The sequence below is a fragment of the Heloderma suspectum genome, chromosome 9, assembly GCF_057233095.1.
Source record: "Heloderma suspectum isolate Gila_16-S chromosome 9, 16-S_ref, whole genome shotgun sequence".
NCBI lineage: Eukaryota > Metazoa > Chordata > Lepidosauria > Squamata > Helodermatidae > Heloderma > Heloderma suspectum.
In genome coordinates this window covers 17,992,525-18,008,742 of record NC_139466.1, presented here as the reverse complement: position 1 = coordinate 18,008,742, position 16,218 = coordinate 17,992,525, and positions in this window count along the sequence as shown.

Sequence of the window (16,218 nt, the reverse complement as noted above, 5' to 3'; positions counted from 1 at the left end):
CTATCTATCTATCTATCTATTATTGTTATTATTATCATCTATCTATTCTATCTATCTATCTATATCTATCTATCTATTATTATTATTATTATTATCATCATCATCTATCTATCTATCTATCTAATCTATTATTATTATTATTATTATTATTATCATCTATCTATCTATCTGAAAGTGACATAGACCAGAAATAGACAGTTTCGCCCATGGTGTTTGTGTGTGTGTGTGTGTGTGTGTGTGAGAGAGAGAGAGAGAGAGAGAGAGAGACAGAGACAGAGACAGAGAGACAGAGAGACAGAGAGACAGAGAGAGTTCTCTAGCCTTATTTAAACTTGTTGAATTTCCTTCAGAATTCCTCTGAAATTTTGCATGTACAGGAATCTCTGCATGGTCATCTAATTCTGCTGTAAGCAAAATATGATAGTAATAACCCTAAGAAGTTATTGAAATTGATTTTTCTTCCTCTGATCCCCCCGCCCTTTCTACGTAAGAACCTTCACATTTGTCTTGAATTTTGCTTTAAGTGGCAAATTTTGGTAGCAACTCTTGCTATAAAGCTGTCTTTTTAAGTCAAAGTCTAGTAGTCTACAATATTCTGGGGTGGGATTGGGGGTGAGAGAAAATGCATTAGCATATCAGTTTCTGTCTAATAATTACAGACCACTTGCTGGCACGTTTTGCACCACCAACTACTCTGAAGAACATTTCCATTAATACTGAGTTTCAGGATGCCTGAGCAAAGCAAGCTTCACACAATTGCATTCTGTACTTTAAAGTCAGAGGAAACTTTCATCACATTCACAGGGCTTTCTGGAGAACCATATGGATGCAGACTCTTGCAATCTGCCATACATCTGATCAGGCAGCTCCTGTATGTCTTCAGTTGCAAACTTCACAATGAAAGAACCACTGTGACAGTTGATGACAACTGGCTGTGTTGCTTGTCTGGGCACAGCTAATGTCATCAGATAGGTATTTGAACATCCCATCCAAAACTTCAGTCAACAAACATTGACACACACACACACACACACACATACATACAGTACTGTGCAAAAGTCTTAGGCCACCACCAGCTTTGTTGTTTTAGCTAAGTTTTAATGGCCATCCATAATTATATTTTTCGGTCTCTGTATTAAGATAAAAACAGAAAATACAGGAAATATGTACAGGCAAAAGTCAGTATTTAGTGTGACCTCCCTTGGCTGTAAGCACATCTTGAACACTTTTGGGGAGACTGTCCTGAAGTTTTCTGAAGTAAATTATACCAGGCTTCTTTCAGCACTTCCCAGAGTTCTTCTTTAGATGTAGGTTGTCTTTTATTTCTTTCTCTGTCCAGGTGATCCCATACTGCCTCTAAATATTCAGGTCTGGACTCTGTGGAGGCCAGTCCATGACTGTCAGTGTTTTATCAGCTGTTTTCCTCATTAAATATGATTTCACTGCATTAGCAGTGTGCTTGGGATCGTTATTATGCTCAAAAATGAAACCATTCCCGATCAGGCGCTTTCCAGAAGGAATGGCATGATGAATTAAAAGCTGTCTGTACTTTTCAGCATTCATGATCCCATCAATACGGACAAGATCACCAACACCACTGGCAGAAATGCAGCCCCAAACCAGGACAGACCCTCCACCATGTGTCACTGAAGGCTGCAAGCACTCATTCGTCCATCTCTCTCCAACTCTCCTTCTCACATATTGTCGACGATTGGACCCCAAAATTTCAAATTTGGATTCATCACTTCATAATACTCTTTTACGCTGATCCTCATTCCAATCTTTGTGAGCTTTAGCATATCTTAGCCTTTTCACCCTGTTCCCCTTCTGCAAAAGTGGTTTCTTGGCTGCTACCCTTCCATGAAGACCATTCCTGGCCAGGCGCCTGCTGTTACTCTAGTGTAAGGGGAGGTCACACTAAATACTTGCCACTTTAGCCCATGGAAGCTGTTTTTTCTGATTTTTTTTCTATTGTTGAATACTGCATACAAATTTCCTGTATTTTCTGGTTGTATTCTAATGAAGAGATGGAAAAATAATTATATATGGTCATTATACCATTGCTAAAACAACAAATCTAATGGTGGCCTAAGGCTTTTGCACAGTACTGTATATATATGTGTGTGTGTGTGTGTGTGGGGGGGGGTGTTATTGTAGAATCCCATAAGTAAAACATAGATACATAATATCCAAGGTAAAACTTAGATACATAATATCCTTGGCATCTCAGGTTAAGATACCTTCAAGTAGTAGCACTGGGAAAGGCATTATCTGAGATCTTGAAAAGCCACAGCCAGCTAGAACAGGCAATAAAGGTCTGATTCAGTAAAGACAGTCCCTACATTTATCACTGGGTGTCTTTCAGAGCAGGTTGGACAGACATTTGATTGGTTTTGTTTTGTGTGGCATGGGGAGAGTAGGTGGACTATTCTTTATATATGCAACATGTATACATGTTTGTATGTGATGTTATGCCTGAGCATATGTGCTCCATAATTGTGAAGCCCTTGGTGAAAGATAGTGTCACCAATCACATGACCTCTGACCACTGTCAGGAGAATACAGTGGACACAAAAGTGACAGAAGTTGATTGCCGCTGGCATGATTAGGCATACAAAGAGCTGCCTTATAAGGAGTAATTGGGCAATTTTGCCCGTTATGCTCTGGGGATGTTTCTCTAGGTTACATCCTGGGACTGCTTCCTGAGAGCCTTTACCCAGAGGTGAATCTGGGATTTGGACATGCAAAGCATATGCTGTATTGCTCAGTTGTGACCCCTCCATAAAAGGCAGAGATTGGAAACTTGTGGCTCTCCAGATGTTTTGGCTATGCTGGCTAAGGCTGATGGAAGCTGTAGGCCAAAACATCTGGAGAGCCACAAGTTGCCCATCCCTTGGTTTAGGGGGTTGGCTTGGCATTCATATGTGAAACAGTACCTCATCTATCTTCCTTCTAGGACAGGGGTGGGTAACCTATGGCCTTAGTGCTGCATGCAGGCCTCAGCCTAACTGTATGCAGCCCATAACCTAATTTCAAAAGCCATCTGCAAGCAAGCAATTCATACAGCAGCCTGCTGGGTGAAGGGAGAAAGAGAGAGACAGAGACAGGGGTAGCACTAGCAGAAAGAGAGATAGAAAGGGTAGCCTCACCCATGTTGGGCTCTGGTCCTGCCCTCAGCCAGCATGCATCTCCTGGCAAATTTACGTATGAGGGAATGGAACCCCCAAAAGCAAAAGTGTTCTTTTTCCACCCCTGTTTTAGGGCATAATATCCCAGTGGGATTGAAGCAGGAACAGGGGATGGGTGTGACTGGAATTAGGGTCAGCTGATGGTAAGGGGCAAGCAATATATCCTGCTAAATCAATACCAGGACACTTAACACGATATCCTATGAATTGCTGGCTTTCTGCAATGGCTCATGGGAGCTGGCCATGCCTTGACATTCTGCTCAGACTGCTGACACATATAACTCAGGTTAGCCAGAATATTCTTCTGACAAGCAAAATATACTAACGTGCTTGACTCCCCACCCACTAATAATACTATGATTACCTCGTAGCAGAAGTAACGAAGGTCACATCCTATTAAACTGCACCACTGAGAGAAAAGAAACGATTAACTCTGTAAATATCAAATCCACTCAATTGCAGTTTATGCAACAGCACGGAAAACAGAATGTATGCAAATTGGATGAAATAAATAAAATGAATTGTGGCATTCTTTTTTACTTCTCCCCCCTCATTTTCCTCCCAAATGAATAATAGAGTGTTATAGCACTTATCAATTTTAAAACACATTCCTAACACTTCTAACACTTCTTTGCATTCAGAAGAACTATATTGGTTCAAATAATTTCCTTCAGGATGGAAAGTGTGTGTTACAATTTAAATAAGAAATGCCCATGAACAGGAAGCTGCTAGATAAATGGAAGAAAGGAGCAGAGATTAGTGATGGGCAAACTTTCCCCATCAGAAATCATAATTAGCTCATCAGGTTATGAATTCCTCTGCCAATCTTGGATGGAAGTCCTCTGTTATTCCGAGATCTCATTACATATGCACATGGACAAAGTACATCTTGGGAACTGTAGTACTGTATGACATCTTGCTATGCATTATGATGTCATGCGCCACTACGTTATGGTTTCCCCTGTGTTCATCCAAGAGAGAAATGGCTAGGGGTGGGCAGACGCCTTACCTCCGGGTCCGGGGGGCATCCGCGGGGGGGGGGAGGCAATCTGTCCCTCCCCCCAGAGTCTGTCCAGGCCGGCTCCACTCCACAACAATCCTGCGGAGCCAGCCACCAGATCCGCAATGCTGGCAATATGGCCAGCTGCCATTGCCATGCCATATTGCTATGTTAAGTATCCAGATGCAAATGGTGTATTGGACACATTTGCGGCCGTAAAGCTGGTGGATTAGCCTAAATGCAGCCAAATGCAGCCTAAACGCAGGGAGGGAGCCAACCTGGATGGATTCCAAGGGGAGCCAGAGGTGAGTGCTCCATTCCACCATGGGCCCCAATTGGGCCAGATTCTTGGAATCTGGCTTCATTGGGGTCCATGGCGGAATTCTCAGACATTCCTAGAAATGGCCTTGGTTAGGCATGGACAGATTTTGCTAAATCTGTTCTGTCTGTGTTTCACAGATTGTTAGGTGGCTTCCATTCTATCATCCACACATTGATGGAATTGGATTTTTTTTTTACCAGAATTTCATTCTACTTGCGCTAATTTGTATTAGTGCAAATTCACATTTTCACTAATGCATATTAACAAATGTGGTTTAGCCTATTTGAGCATTTGCACAAGGATGCATTAGCACTAATGTGAGTTTGCACAAAGTGAAAAACTGGTCTGCAAGTCCACAGAATCTGTCTGACTCAGAAAAAGCCAGTAAACTGTGGAATCTGCAGGCCAGATTCACCCAATCTGAACTCATTTGAATCCTTTGTAGATTTCTCTGGCATCCCTAGTTATGAGAAGAATGTTGAATAGCTATCTCTCTTTTCAGAACACCTACCAGCTCAGCTGGCTGACAGTAACACAAAGAGAGCTCCTTTGTACAAACTTTGCCATTGTTTACTCAGTGACATTAAAGTATATATGAGTGAGTTGGGCAAGGAATGTTGGGTACTCATTGTGTGGTCTTGCAGAAACCACTATCTCCCTCTGTATAATGGGGATAACAACTGCCAACCTCACAGGGTTGTTGTGAGAGCGAGTATGAGATGGCTTGCAATGATTTTGCAGGCTGGAATTGTTATGCAGGTGATTGATAACAGGATGCTTCAAATTCCCAGTCTGATTTCAGATACCGTTCCATTTCTATGTGACCAATTCCTTAGTAGCATCCCCAAAAGCAGGGGTATAGAACCTCAGACAGGAGGCCCACCTGGGGCCCAATGGCCACACCCCTTTCCCTCCCCCACACTGATCCTTTGGTGGTTTCTCAGCTTTTGTGCAGTTTTCCACCATTTTAGATAGATTGAAATGGCTCTCCTAAGGCTTAGTCACTGACAGTAAGAGCTTTCAGCAAAAACATTTTGGTCTTCTTGGTATTTTGGGCCTTGAAAGAATGTGCAAATGAGTTATGGGGCCATACAGACTAGCTTAACTCCCATGGTTGAGTGCTCTGGCCATGCCCCTGAATCTCATGCTATAAATGCTTCCCTGCCTTCTGCCCATTCAGGTGGCATTGGAAATGTCTCTCCACAGGTACTGATGTATGTGTGTGGACCTGCACACATGCAAGAAAGAACCCTGATTGGGCAAGAGTCCCTCCTCACATGTGTCCTTGGTTGACATGAAGATCTGGGGGACATGAAGGAAGCTTCAGGGGAGGGGCAGGGGGGAGGGAAGTTCCTGTTGCAGAAATCCACTCACATAGTGTCAGATTTAGTTCACTGTTCTAGGTGCTATCACACTATAAAATTAATTTATGAAATCCTATAAACCACAAATAGCCAGCTTCTGAATTATCCAGGGCCACTCTGTTCTTTAGAAAGGTGCATGGGGACTGTATTTTGCTGTATAAATTATAGAGTTAAGCCAAAATGTACCCCATCAACTTCACCACACTGTTTGCAGTATGTGAAGTAAGGGGGATGACATGGACAGCAAGGGTAAAATTTACCAGTAGCTATGATTATGCTCTCAGTTGCTGGTGGGAGACATTGTTCTTTTCCACAAGACACTACCCTTACTCTGTTGTGGCTTGATGATGGCACCACATAACGATGTGGTTTCCTCATGCAGCTCAAACAGAGTGAGGACAATGCTTCTTGACCTTGTTCAGAGTTGGGGGGGGGGTTGCCTGCCAGCAAGAAAGGCCCCACTAACTGCTGCAAGCAGAACATAAGAGAGGTGGTAGAGTGTGAGTTGATTTCCTAAAAAAAAAATGCCCCCAGTCCCCAGGGATCCCACAACTCATGGGGGGGGGGGAGTTATGTGAAGGATGTTCAGCTGAAATTCAGTAAATTGACCCCCCTTCACTAGCAGTTAGGGATGTATGAAAGTGACTTACCTTTTGCGGATTATGTTGATGGTGGGGGGGGAGGCGTTCCGTCCCTCCCCCTGGAATCATGGCTGGGAGGGGAGGTGCTCTGTTCCTCCCCCCAGAATCTTCGAACGGCCGGCTGTGCTCCGCGGCAGCTCCGCGGAGCAGCCAGCCAGGCCTGGCCCGGCCCGGCCAAGCCAGAGCCATCCGCAGCTGGATTTCCGGCCGCGGAGGACTCTGGGTAAAAACAACAACAACAACCGCATACGCAAATGGCGGCGGCTACAGCCGCCGCCATTTGCATTCCTTCCTTTTGGCCGTATTAATCTACATAAATATTTACGTAGACTATGATGGCGAAAATCAAGGGAAACGCAAACAGCATAGCGGGCGCTATTTGCATCCCTTTTTCATTCACCGTTTTAGCCTACGTAAATCTTTACGTAGGCTAAAACGGCGAATCAAAAGGGGACGCAAATAGCGCCCGCTACGCTATTTGCGTTCACCTTGATTTTCGCCATCATAGTCTAAGTAAATATTTATGTAGCTTAAGACGGTAAAAAGAAGGAACGCAAATGGCGGCAGCCGTAGCCGCCGCCAATTGCGTACATGTTTTTTTTTTAAAAAAAACCACCCCCAACCATGATAGGCTATGTAAAGATTTACATAGCCTATCACGTCTTTTTTTTTTCTTTTTTTTAAAACCTAGCCATGATAGGCTTTAAATTGAAGAACGTAGGGAAAACCACTAAACCATTCAGGTATGACCTAAATCATGTCCCTTATGAATATGCAGTGTAGGTAAGGAATAGATTTAAGGGATTAGACCTGATAGACAGAGGGCCTGAGGAACTGTGGACGGAGGTCTGTAACATTGTTCAGGAGGCAGCAACGAAATCCATCCCAAGGAAAAAGAAATGCAAGAAAGCCAAGTGGCTGTCTGATGAGGCTTTACAAGTAGATGATGAAAGAGGGGAAGCGAAAAGCAAGGGAGAAAGGGGAAGAGATATCCAACTGAATGCAGAGTTCCAGAGAATAGCAAGGTGAGACAAGAAGGCCTTCTTAAATGAACAATGCAAAGAAATCGAGGAAAACAACAGAATGGGAAAGACTAGAGATCTCTTCAAGAAAATCGGAGATCTCAAGGGAACATTTTGTGCAAAGATGGGCATGATAAAGGACAAAAAAGGCAGGGACCTAATAGAAGCAGATGAGATTAAGAAGATGTGGAAAGAATACACAGAAGAACTATACAGTGAAGATCTGAATGTCCCTGATAGCCATGATAGTGCAGTGACTGACCTTGAGCCGGACATCCTCGAGAGTGAAGTGGGCCTTAGGAAGCATTAGTAACAACAAAGCTAGCAGAGATGACAGTATTCCAGCTGAGCTATTTAAAATCCTAAAAGATGATGCTGTTAAAGTGCTGCACTCAATATGCCAACAAATTTGGAACACTCAACAGTGGCCGCAAGACTGGAAATGGTCAGTTTACATTCCAATTCCAAAGAAGGGCAATGCCAAAGAGTGTTCAAACTACCGCTCAATTGCGCTCATTTCACATGCCAGCAAGGTGATGCTCAAAATCCTACAAGCTAGGCTTCAGCAGTATGCGAACCGAGAACTACTGGAAGTACAAGCTGGGTTTCGAAGAGGCAGAGGAAGTAGAGATCAAATCGCCAACATTCGCTGGATCATGGAGAAAGCAAGAGAATTCCAGAAAAACGTCTATTTCTGTTTCATTGACTATGCCAAAGCCTTTAATTGTGTGGATCACAACAAACTGTGGCAAATTCTTAAAGTGATGGGACTCATGGGAGTACTAGACCACCTTACCTGTCTCCTGAGAAACCTGTACAAGGGTCAAGAATCAACAGTAAGAACCAGACATGGAACAACCGAGTGGTTCAAAATTGGGAAAGGAGTACGACAAGGCTGCATATTGTCACCCTGCTTATTTAACTTATATGCAGAGTACATCATGAGAAACGCTGGGTTGGATGAATCACAGGTCAGAATTAAGATTGCCAGGAGAATTATCAACAACCTCCAATATGCAGACGACACCACCCTAATGGCAGAAAGCGAAGAGGATCTAAAGAGCCTTTTGTTGAGGGTGAAAGAGGAGAGTGCAAAAGCTGGTTTGAAAGTCAACATTAAAAAAACTAAGATCATGGCATCTGGCCCCATCACTTCCTGGCATATAGAAGGGGAAGAAATGGAAGCTGTGACAGATTTTATTTTCTTGGGCTCCAAGATCACCACAGATGGTGACTGTAGCCATGAAATTAAAAGACACTTGCTCCTTGGGAGGAAAGCTATGGCCAACCTAGACAGCATAGTAAGAAGCAGAGACATCACCTTGCCGACAAAGGTCCATCTAATCAAAGCTATGGTTTTCCCAGTAGTAATGTATGGCTGTGAGAGCTGGACTATAAGGAAGGCTGAGCGCCGAAGAATTGATGCTTTCGAACTGTGGTACTGGAGAAGACTCTTACGAGTCCCCTGGACTGCAAGGAGGTCAGTCCATCCTAAAGGAAATCAACCCTGAGTGCTCATTGGAAGGACAGATACTGAAGCTGAAGCTCAAATATTTTGGCCCCCTAATGCAAAGAGAAAACTCTCTGGAAAAGACCCTGATGCTGGGAAAGACTGAAGGCAAAAGGAGAAGGGGACGGCAGAGGATGAGATGGCTAGATAGCATCACCAATGCAATGAATATGAACTTGAGCGCGCTCCGGGAGAGAGCGCAGGACAGGAAGGCCTGGCGTGCTATGGTCCATGGGGTCATGAAGAGTTGGACAAAACTGAACGACTGAACAACTGAACAACAACAACAACATGATAGGCTACGTAAAGCTTTACGTAGCCTATCATGTCTTCCCCCCCCCCACAAGCCTGGATATGGCGGCGGCAGCAGCCAGTCAGAAAACCGCCCGCCGCTGCTGCCTCCACCAAAGCTGCTGCCGGAACCGCCGCCGGAGCTGCCGCCACCCGGAAAATCCGCCCCAGGTAAGTCTCGTCCCGGGGGGGATCCGCGGGGTGGCGGGGGTGGCAGGCAGTTCTGCCACAGATTTCAGGGGGCCAAATGCACTGGCATTCGGCCTCACCGAGATCCATGGCGTAATTCTCTGACATCCCTACTAGCAGTCAGGATGTGTAGATTCTGGTATCATGAAGCAGTAAGCGTTGTAAAGCTATGGGAGCATATAGCATAGCTTAAGTTGGCATATGATATTTCTAGGGATGTGCGAATCAGCAAAACTTAAGCTCAGCGAAGTTCTCCGAATTCCATCTCGAAGCTCATTCTGACTCAAGTCCATATCAGATTGTGAGCTTTCCTTTTCTTTTTTTCACATGAACATCTGTGTGCATTTTCATGCATTTTCCCCCAAAATGTACACATCAATTCTGCACATTTTTAAAATTCTTCTCCCATGGATTCATGCACATTTTTCAAACAGAAATTTGCGGGTCCTCAAATCACACCACAAACACAGAAATATAGACTTCGACCACAGATTGTGTCTGAGTCCATGTTTGGTCCGGAAGGTACGAACTGGGTAAATTCCTGATGAAAAATGACCTGAACTTCTTAAACTTCTCAATGTTGTCTTTTCCTTTCTTCCTTTCTTCCTTTTCTTTTTTGAGTTCTTAACCATAAGTTGATTAAAGTTTGGTATGACTGCCAAGGGTCTGCTGAAGTTCCCTTGGAGGCCTAGTTGCTCCAAAGGCTTGCTCCAGTTAACCATTGCTGATAGAAACAATAGCAGTGTCACCATCTCAGAAAGTGGAGTTTCTGAGAAAGTGGGTGCCTGGTTGGGGCTTATAGCCCAGTGAGAAATTGCTGGCTCGGCCCCCTGAATGCTAGTCCGTAGACCCCAGTGCTTGCCCAGCTCGGCACACACCAAGCTGGGCAAATGTGTGGGTGCCCGCTCCTTCATCAAACACCATTTCCTACTCAAATGGCTGCTTGTACTTTTCCATAAGCATCCCATCTATGTAAATGGGGGCCTTAAAAGGGCCACTTAAAACCTCCATTTGCATAGATGGGATACTTACAGGAAAGAATGAGCAGCCATTTGAGTGGAAAATGGCGCTCAATGATGGAGTGGATGCCTGAGTGCCACTTCTGAGCACCCCGCGAACCGCCCAGCAGCTCGGCCTACACAGCTTGCCTGGGTCAGGCAAGTGCTGGGGGTTCAGAGAGCACCACGTGGGGGGAGCTCAGGCTGGTTCATCCATCCCTAGTAGTTAGCAAATCCTTAAAGTGTTCCCAGGTGCTCCAAGGATTTTCTGTGAACTTCTTCAGTCTCTTTTTCTTTCCCTTTTTAAACGTCTGAGCCGCTCCAAAGGACTAGAAAGCTCAGCAGTCTCTGCAACCACATTCAACAGGGGGCACAAATGACCTTGGGCACAAAGGAGGCATGATGATGTACCATCCCTTCCCTGAGCTCCATGGTGGGGACTAGAAATTATGTACCTAAATGTGATTTAAAATAGTCACAAACAGAACTGGAAACTACTAGGCAGAATGTACTTTGAAAAGAGAACATGTTGAAGTGACATTTCTGTGCACAGTTTTCCTAATTTACATATTTTTGTATGCAGTTTTGCTGAATATACACATTCTTTGCAAACACGTTCCCCTAATTTTTATACATTATTTTCACTGAGGATTGCACTATGGTAGTGTATTCAATGGTGATGTTTAGGTTATCTGTCAGTTCTGTAACCTAGTTCAGTGCTTCTTTATGTCTTCTCTCCTGTGAGCTCAGAGAGAGTGACTTGTCATGAACGTCATAGATGAGCAAGGGTTTGAACTTGTTCTCCAGCAACCCAAACCTGCACTATAGCCCCTATTGCATGCAGAGTTTTGTACAGTGTATTTTATAATTGCAATGCTGATTTGTCCCACCCCTATTCCACAACAGGAAAATAATCCAATGTGTGTGTGTGTGTGTGTGTGTACGCATTCACATTTTGGCAATCCTGGAAAGACAACCATTGGATGGGAAATCATTATGGATTCAACCTCAATACCTGGTATCATATAGCGCTGACTCTGAACCTCTTTGTACTGCCATGCACCACTTCATTCCAGTTACCATTCACCACCTGGTGAAGAGAGCAAGCACAGGGTGAGTACAAACATCATCTAACTATAAAAGGGTCCAACCAGTTGAACACTGGTTGTCTGACACAGTGCTCAGCATGTGCCTTTTAAGACAGCATCACAGATGATGTGAGATGAGTGTCGCCAATCTATGCACTGTTGGCATCAGCAGCTGTCTCCTTGGCAGAGTCTACAGACAGCTCCTGCCAGATCTTTACTTGCTGCCGGGGATGTCATCTGGCTACAATTCTGACTTTTCTTCTTTTTGTAAGGTTTATCCCATTTCATGTCAATCCGGTGTTCCACCAGGGTTGCTTCTGAAGCATGATGTATCAGTGGCATGATGAGAGAGGCTAATTTCTAACAATAAATGTGCACTCTATTTGGAGGTCACACAAAGCCCTGCTCAAAACTAGATTTCTCTTCCCACCTCACCCCACCCCCCACTAATCTCAGTCAGGGATGGGTGAAAATTTTGTTTCCAGTTGGTTCTTATAAGAATTTAGCAGAATTTGCAAATTTCTCCATATTTGGAATTAAAAGGGCTTGAGACAACGACGACGACAATGAAATGAATGTGTGAGAAAGAGAATCTGACAGATTCATCCATCCCAGCCCAGGTCTTTGAGTGCTTAGCTCTTAAAAGTCTGGATTTGAATCCCTGGGTATTTAACCATGGTAGTACTAAATTGGAGTTGCCATCTCTTTTTTTTTTTTTTTTTGATTGGGTCCTCATCAGCTATGGCAGGTGAGTACATGATGGTCCTCTCCATACTGAGAATAGATGTAGCCATTGAATCTGACTTGTGCAGATGAGTGAGAATTTCATTTCAGTTTGTTTGTATAAGAATGTACCAAAACTTTGTATCTGGGAGAGAAATAACATAAGATTTAAAAAGGAAAGCAAAACTGACAGGTTCACCCATCCCGACTCTCAGATACACGATTGCTTGGGAGTGAGAAAAAATGCACTCTGTGCATGTTCTTGAGCTAGTATTCAAAACGGGCACTGGAACTGGAACCTGGTTATCAAGCAAAACTAAATTCAAGAGTCCTGGAGAAAAAAGGAGAAGAGGTCAATGAATGACAATGAATTCATGGGGGGGGGGACACTCAGCTCCCCAATAACCAATATAAACAAAGTATCCATTCATTCCCCAGGAAATATCTAGTGATTAATTCTAAACAGAGAGGAAGGGTCTGCTTAACATTGGACACTAGAGAAATGTCTATCAAAGTTCAGAGCTGCCTTGAATATTGCTCATTTTTTTACAAACTCATATGGTGCTTCCCCAAACCCTTTATTAGGGAAATCTTCATCTTCTTCATCCACTTTAGCTTCCATTGTTTCCCTTTTCTGCTACTTTGGTGCCATTTTTCTGGGTCTTTCTCCCAGGAATAGTTACATTGGCAATCCTAATCAATCAAGGATCATATAGTGCAGGCTTTCCCGAGCTGGTGCACTTCTGATGTTTCGGACAACAATTCCCATCATGCCTGACTACTGGCCATGCTACTGGGGCTGTTGAGAAGTGTACTTCAAAACTTCGGGAGGGCACCATGCTGGGGAAGGCTGATGCAGTGAATGTGATCCTGTCACATTGCTACAGAACAAGTCCATTTTGGCTACAAGAAGAAACCATTAAGCACAATCAGAGCTAATTGAGAGTATAGGTAATGAATCCTGGATCATCATTGCCCTCGCTCTGGAATGGTGAACACCTGAGAAATCTGCCAGATGCATGTGCAGAGTCCAACGCTGCCTGATGAGCATGTTGGTGAGAAGTGTTCTCCTTTCCGCTCAGCACTACCAAACTGTAGAAATCTATATGGAACCGCTGTGCTGAGTTTTGCTCACTTCTGTATAACCACAATTATTCACGACTATTGTTTCCAAGTCTGTTAAGCATGGCATTTATTTTATTTTTTATATATATTTTTGCCCTTTTGCTTAGTACTGTGTGCTGGTTGCTAGGCAAACAAATGGGACTGAAATGAGTACAGAAATCAGTGTAATGGCTGCTGGTGTCATAAAAAGTACTGGCAGCTCTCTGCAACAGAAGAAAGCAATGATATTCTTCTCAGCTGTTTCTAGGGGTAGGGCATGGGGAGGGGCAGTATGTGAAAAGCTCCAAGTTCCCCAAACACACTCTACTCACACACTTTTCCCTCACCTTACTAGTAGTACTTTTCCCACCCATGCTGGGGAAAGAGTCTGGAGAGAAGGAAGCAGACAGAACAGCGCCCAAGACTTTTTATTTTAGAAGATTGGCTTTACTGTAATTGAATCTATTTGGAGCTCAGTAAGGCTAGTTGTATAGAAGGAAGAGACAGAGTTGCACTAGTTTCTCCTGCAACCGAATAGTGAAAATGCAGAAAGCTTGCTTCTATGCTTAGCCTCTTGATCCAACATAATGAGGGCCACTGATTTCTTAGGGCCCACAAAGGGCCTGGTGGGGGGAAATCCCTCCCCCCGGCCTGCAACATATTATTACCCACTCCTAAGGAAGCTGGAGAAATTCGAGATGGATTAAAATGAGCTCCGATTTCTAAGAATCTGACCTGCGGAATCTACTGCAGAGCACACACCGCCAGGCCGTGCAGAGTCCGTGGACTTCTGGATGATTTTTTTACTTTTCTGAAATTTACGCATATAAATCTGTAGGAAAAAACCTACGTTTTTGCTGAGGAAATGTTGAATGGAATGGGGGACAATCCACTAAATGTTATGAACTGAGGTAAATTATGTAAATACTTATATAAATAGTTACATAAATATTTACATAATTATTTCCATCTTTTTCCCCATGACCAAAAAAATAAATAAATACTTGCACCCGTCTGTGGGCAGATGATGGAATGAAAGGCGCCTGACAATTCGCAAAACACAGATGGAGTGGATTTTACACAGTCTGTACATCCCTACCCACTCCTGATCTAGGTCACTCCTCAAGACTAAGGTGACATCTCTCTCCCTCTCCCTCTCTCTTTCTCTTTCTCTGGTTCAGCCCCTAGATTGTGTGTTACCCTAGGAGATTGCTCATGCTGTTTCGCAGCATGCTATGCAAATTTCCTCATTGATATAGTGAACTTGCACTACTTCCAAAAGCAGCTGAACATGCTGCCAATTAGACAAACAGTAATAAAAAGATATGAAAGGCTGTGGATGGGGGAGGGGAACGACAGAGAAGCAACATTGCAAGGATATGAAATGAATCATTGCAATGGGGCTAAAGATAATGTTACATGGCATGCCAGAGATGATCTGGGACAAAGTGGTTTTAGAAATGGGGGTTATCTGCAAAAACTCAACCAAGCTTTCTCATACTGAAGGTAGGAATGGGGTGAGACTGCATTTACATAGGAATTCCCAGTATCAATCTCTTTTTCTAAGGTAACTGTAACAGTGTGGGCTTCTTCTCAGCTATGTATGTGCAGCTCAGAGAACCAACCATCCCCATGCTATTGTGATACAATTGACTTCTATCCCCCAGTTCAAGCCAAGAACCAGTGGGGTGCTGACTGAAGCAGTGGGAGTGAGCTGCGGGCATCTAAATGCAGGAGAAAATGACAGCCCCCCCCCCCCAACTGAACAGAAATACAGTTACTGCAGGACCAGGAACAGCTCCCAGAGAATGCAGGAGATCTTACATCCCCAACCAGTGGCTGCCAATTATCAAAGTGTTGCTCTTTTAATTGCAAGGAAATTAAAGGGGTGATAGTTGAATAGAATCAATTTGCACCTTTTTTGTTTTCTGATCAGGATCTTCAGAAGAGTGAATGTCATAGCTCTGTGGTAGGGCACACACTTTGAATGCGTCAGATCCAGGTCGAATCCCTTGCTAGGGATGTATGTATGTGTCAGTTTCAGTTTCTCCCACATTCACAGGTTATTGCTGTTGTGGTGGTGGTGGTTTAAACCTTGAGTTCTTTCTATCCCATTGATGAAGACGTTTGTGAGTTTGGGTAAGTTCTTATCAAAAAATGAACCAGATGGAATTCTCTCTAACCTGCACTGGCCAAGATCAATAGGGACAGCTATTCCACCATGAAAAGGATCATGTTGTTGTACCTTCCTGTAATGTAGCTGTTGAGGATGAGGAGCCTTTCAGAAATAAAAGACGAACAAAACTGGTGGCAACTCTAATTCATCACCACAGATATAGCTGAATGCACATGATTCAAATGCACACTTACAAAACTGAAGCACTCAACACCCTCTGCCTGGATGGATGAATCTGACAGTTTCACTTTCTCCCATATTTGGTGTGTGTGTGTGTGTGTGTTTTCAAATTCTTCTGCCTGATTATGAAGAAATTTGAGAATTTGGGGAAGTTCTTATTAAAAGGGGACTGATCAAAATTCTCACCCATCACTATCTATGGCAATTAGTCTGGATAGCTAAGAACATAAGAGCATCAGAAGAGCCCTGCTGGATCAGACCAAGGATCCATCTAGTCCAGAATTCTGTTCACACAGTGGCCAACCAGCTCTCAACCGTGAACCCACAAGCAGGATACAAGTGCAACAGCACCCTCCCACCATGTTCTCCAGCAACTGGTGCACATAGGCATAGTGTCTCTGACACTGGAGGCAGCACATAGC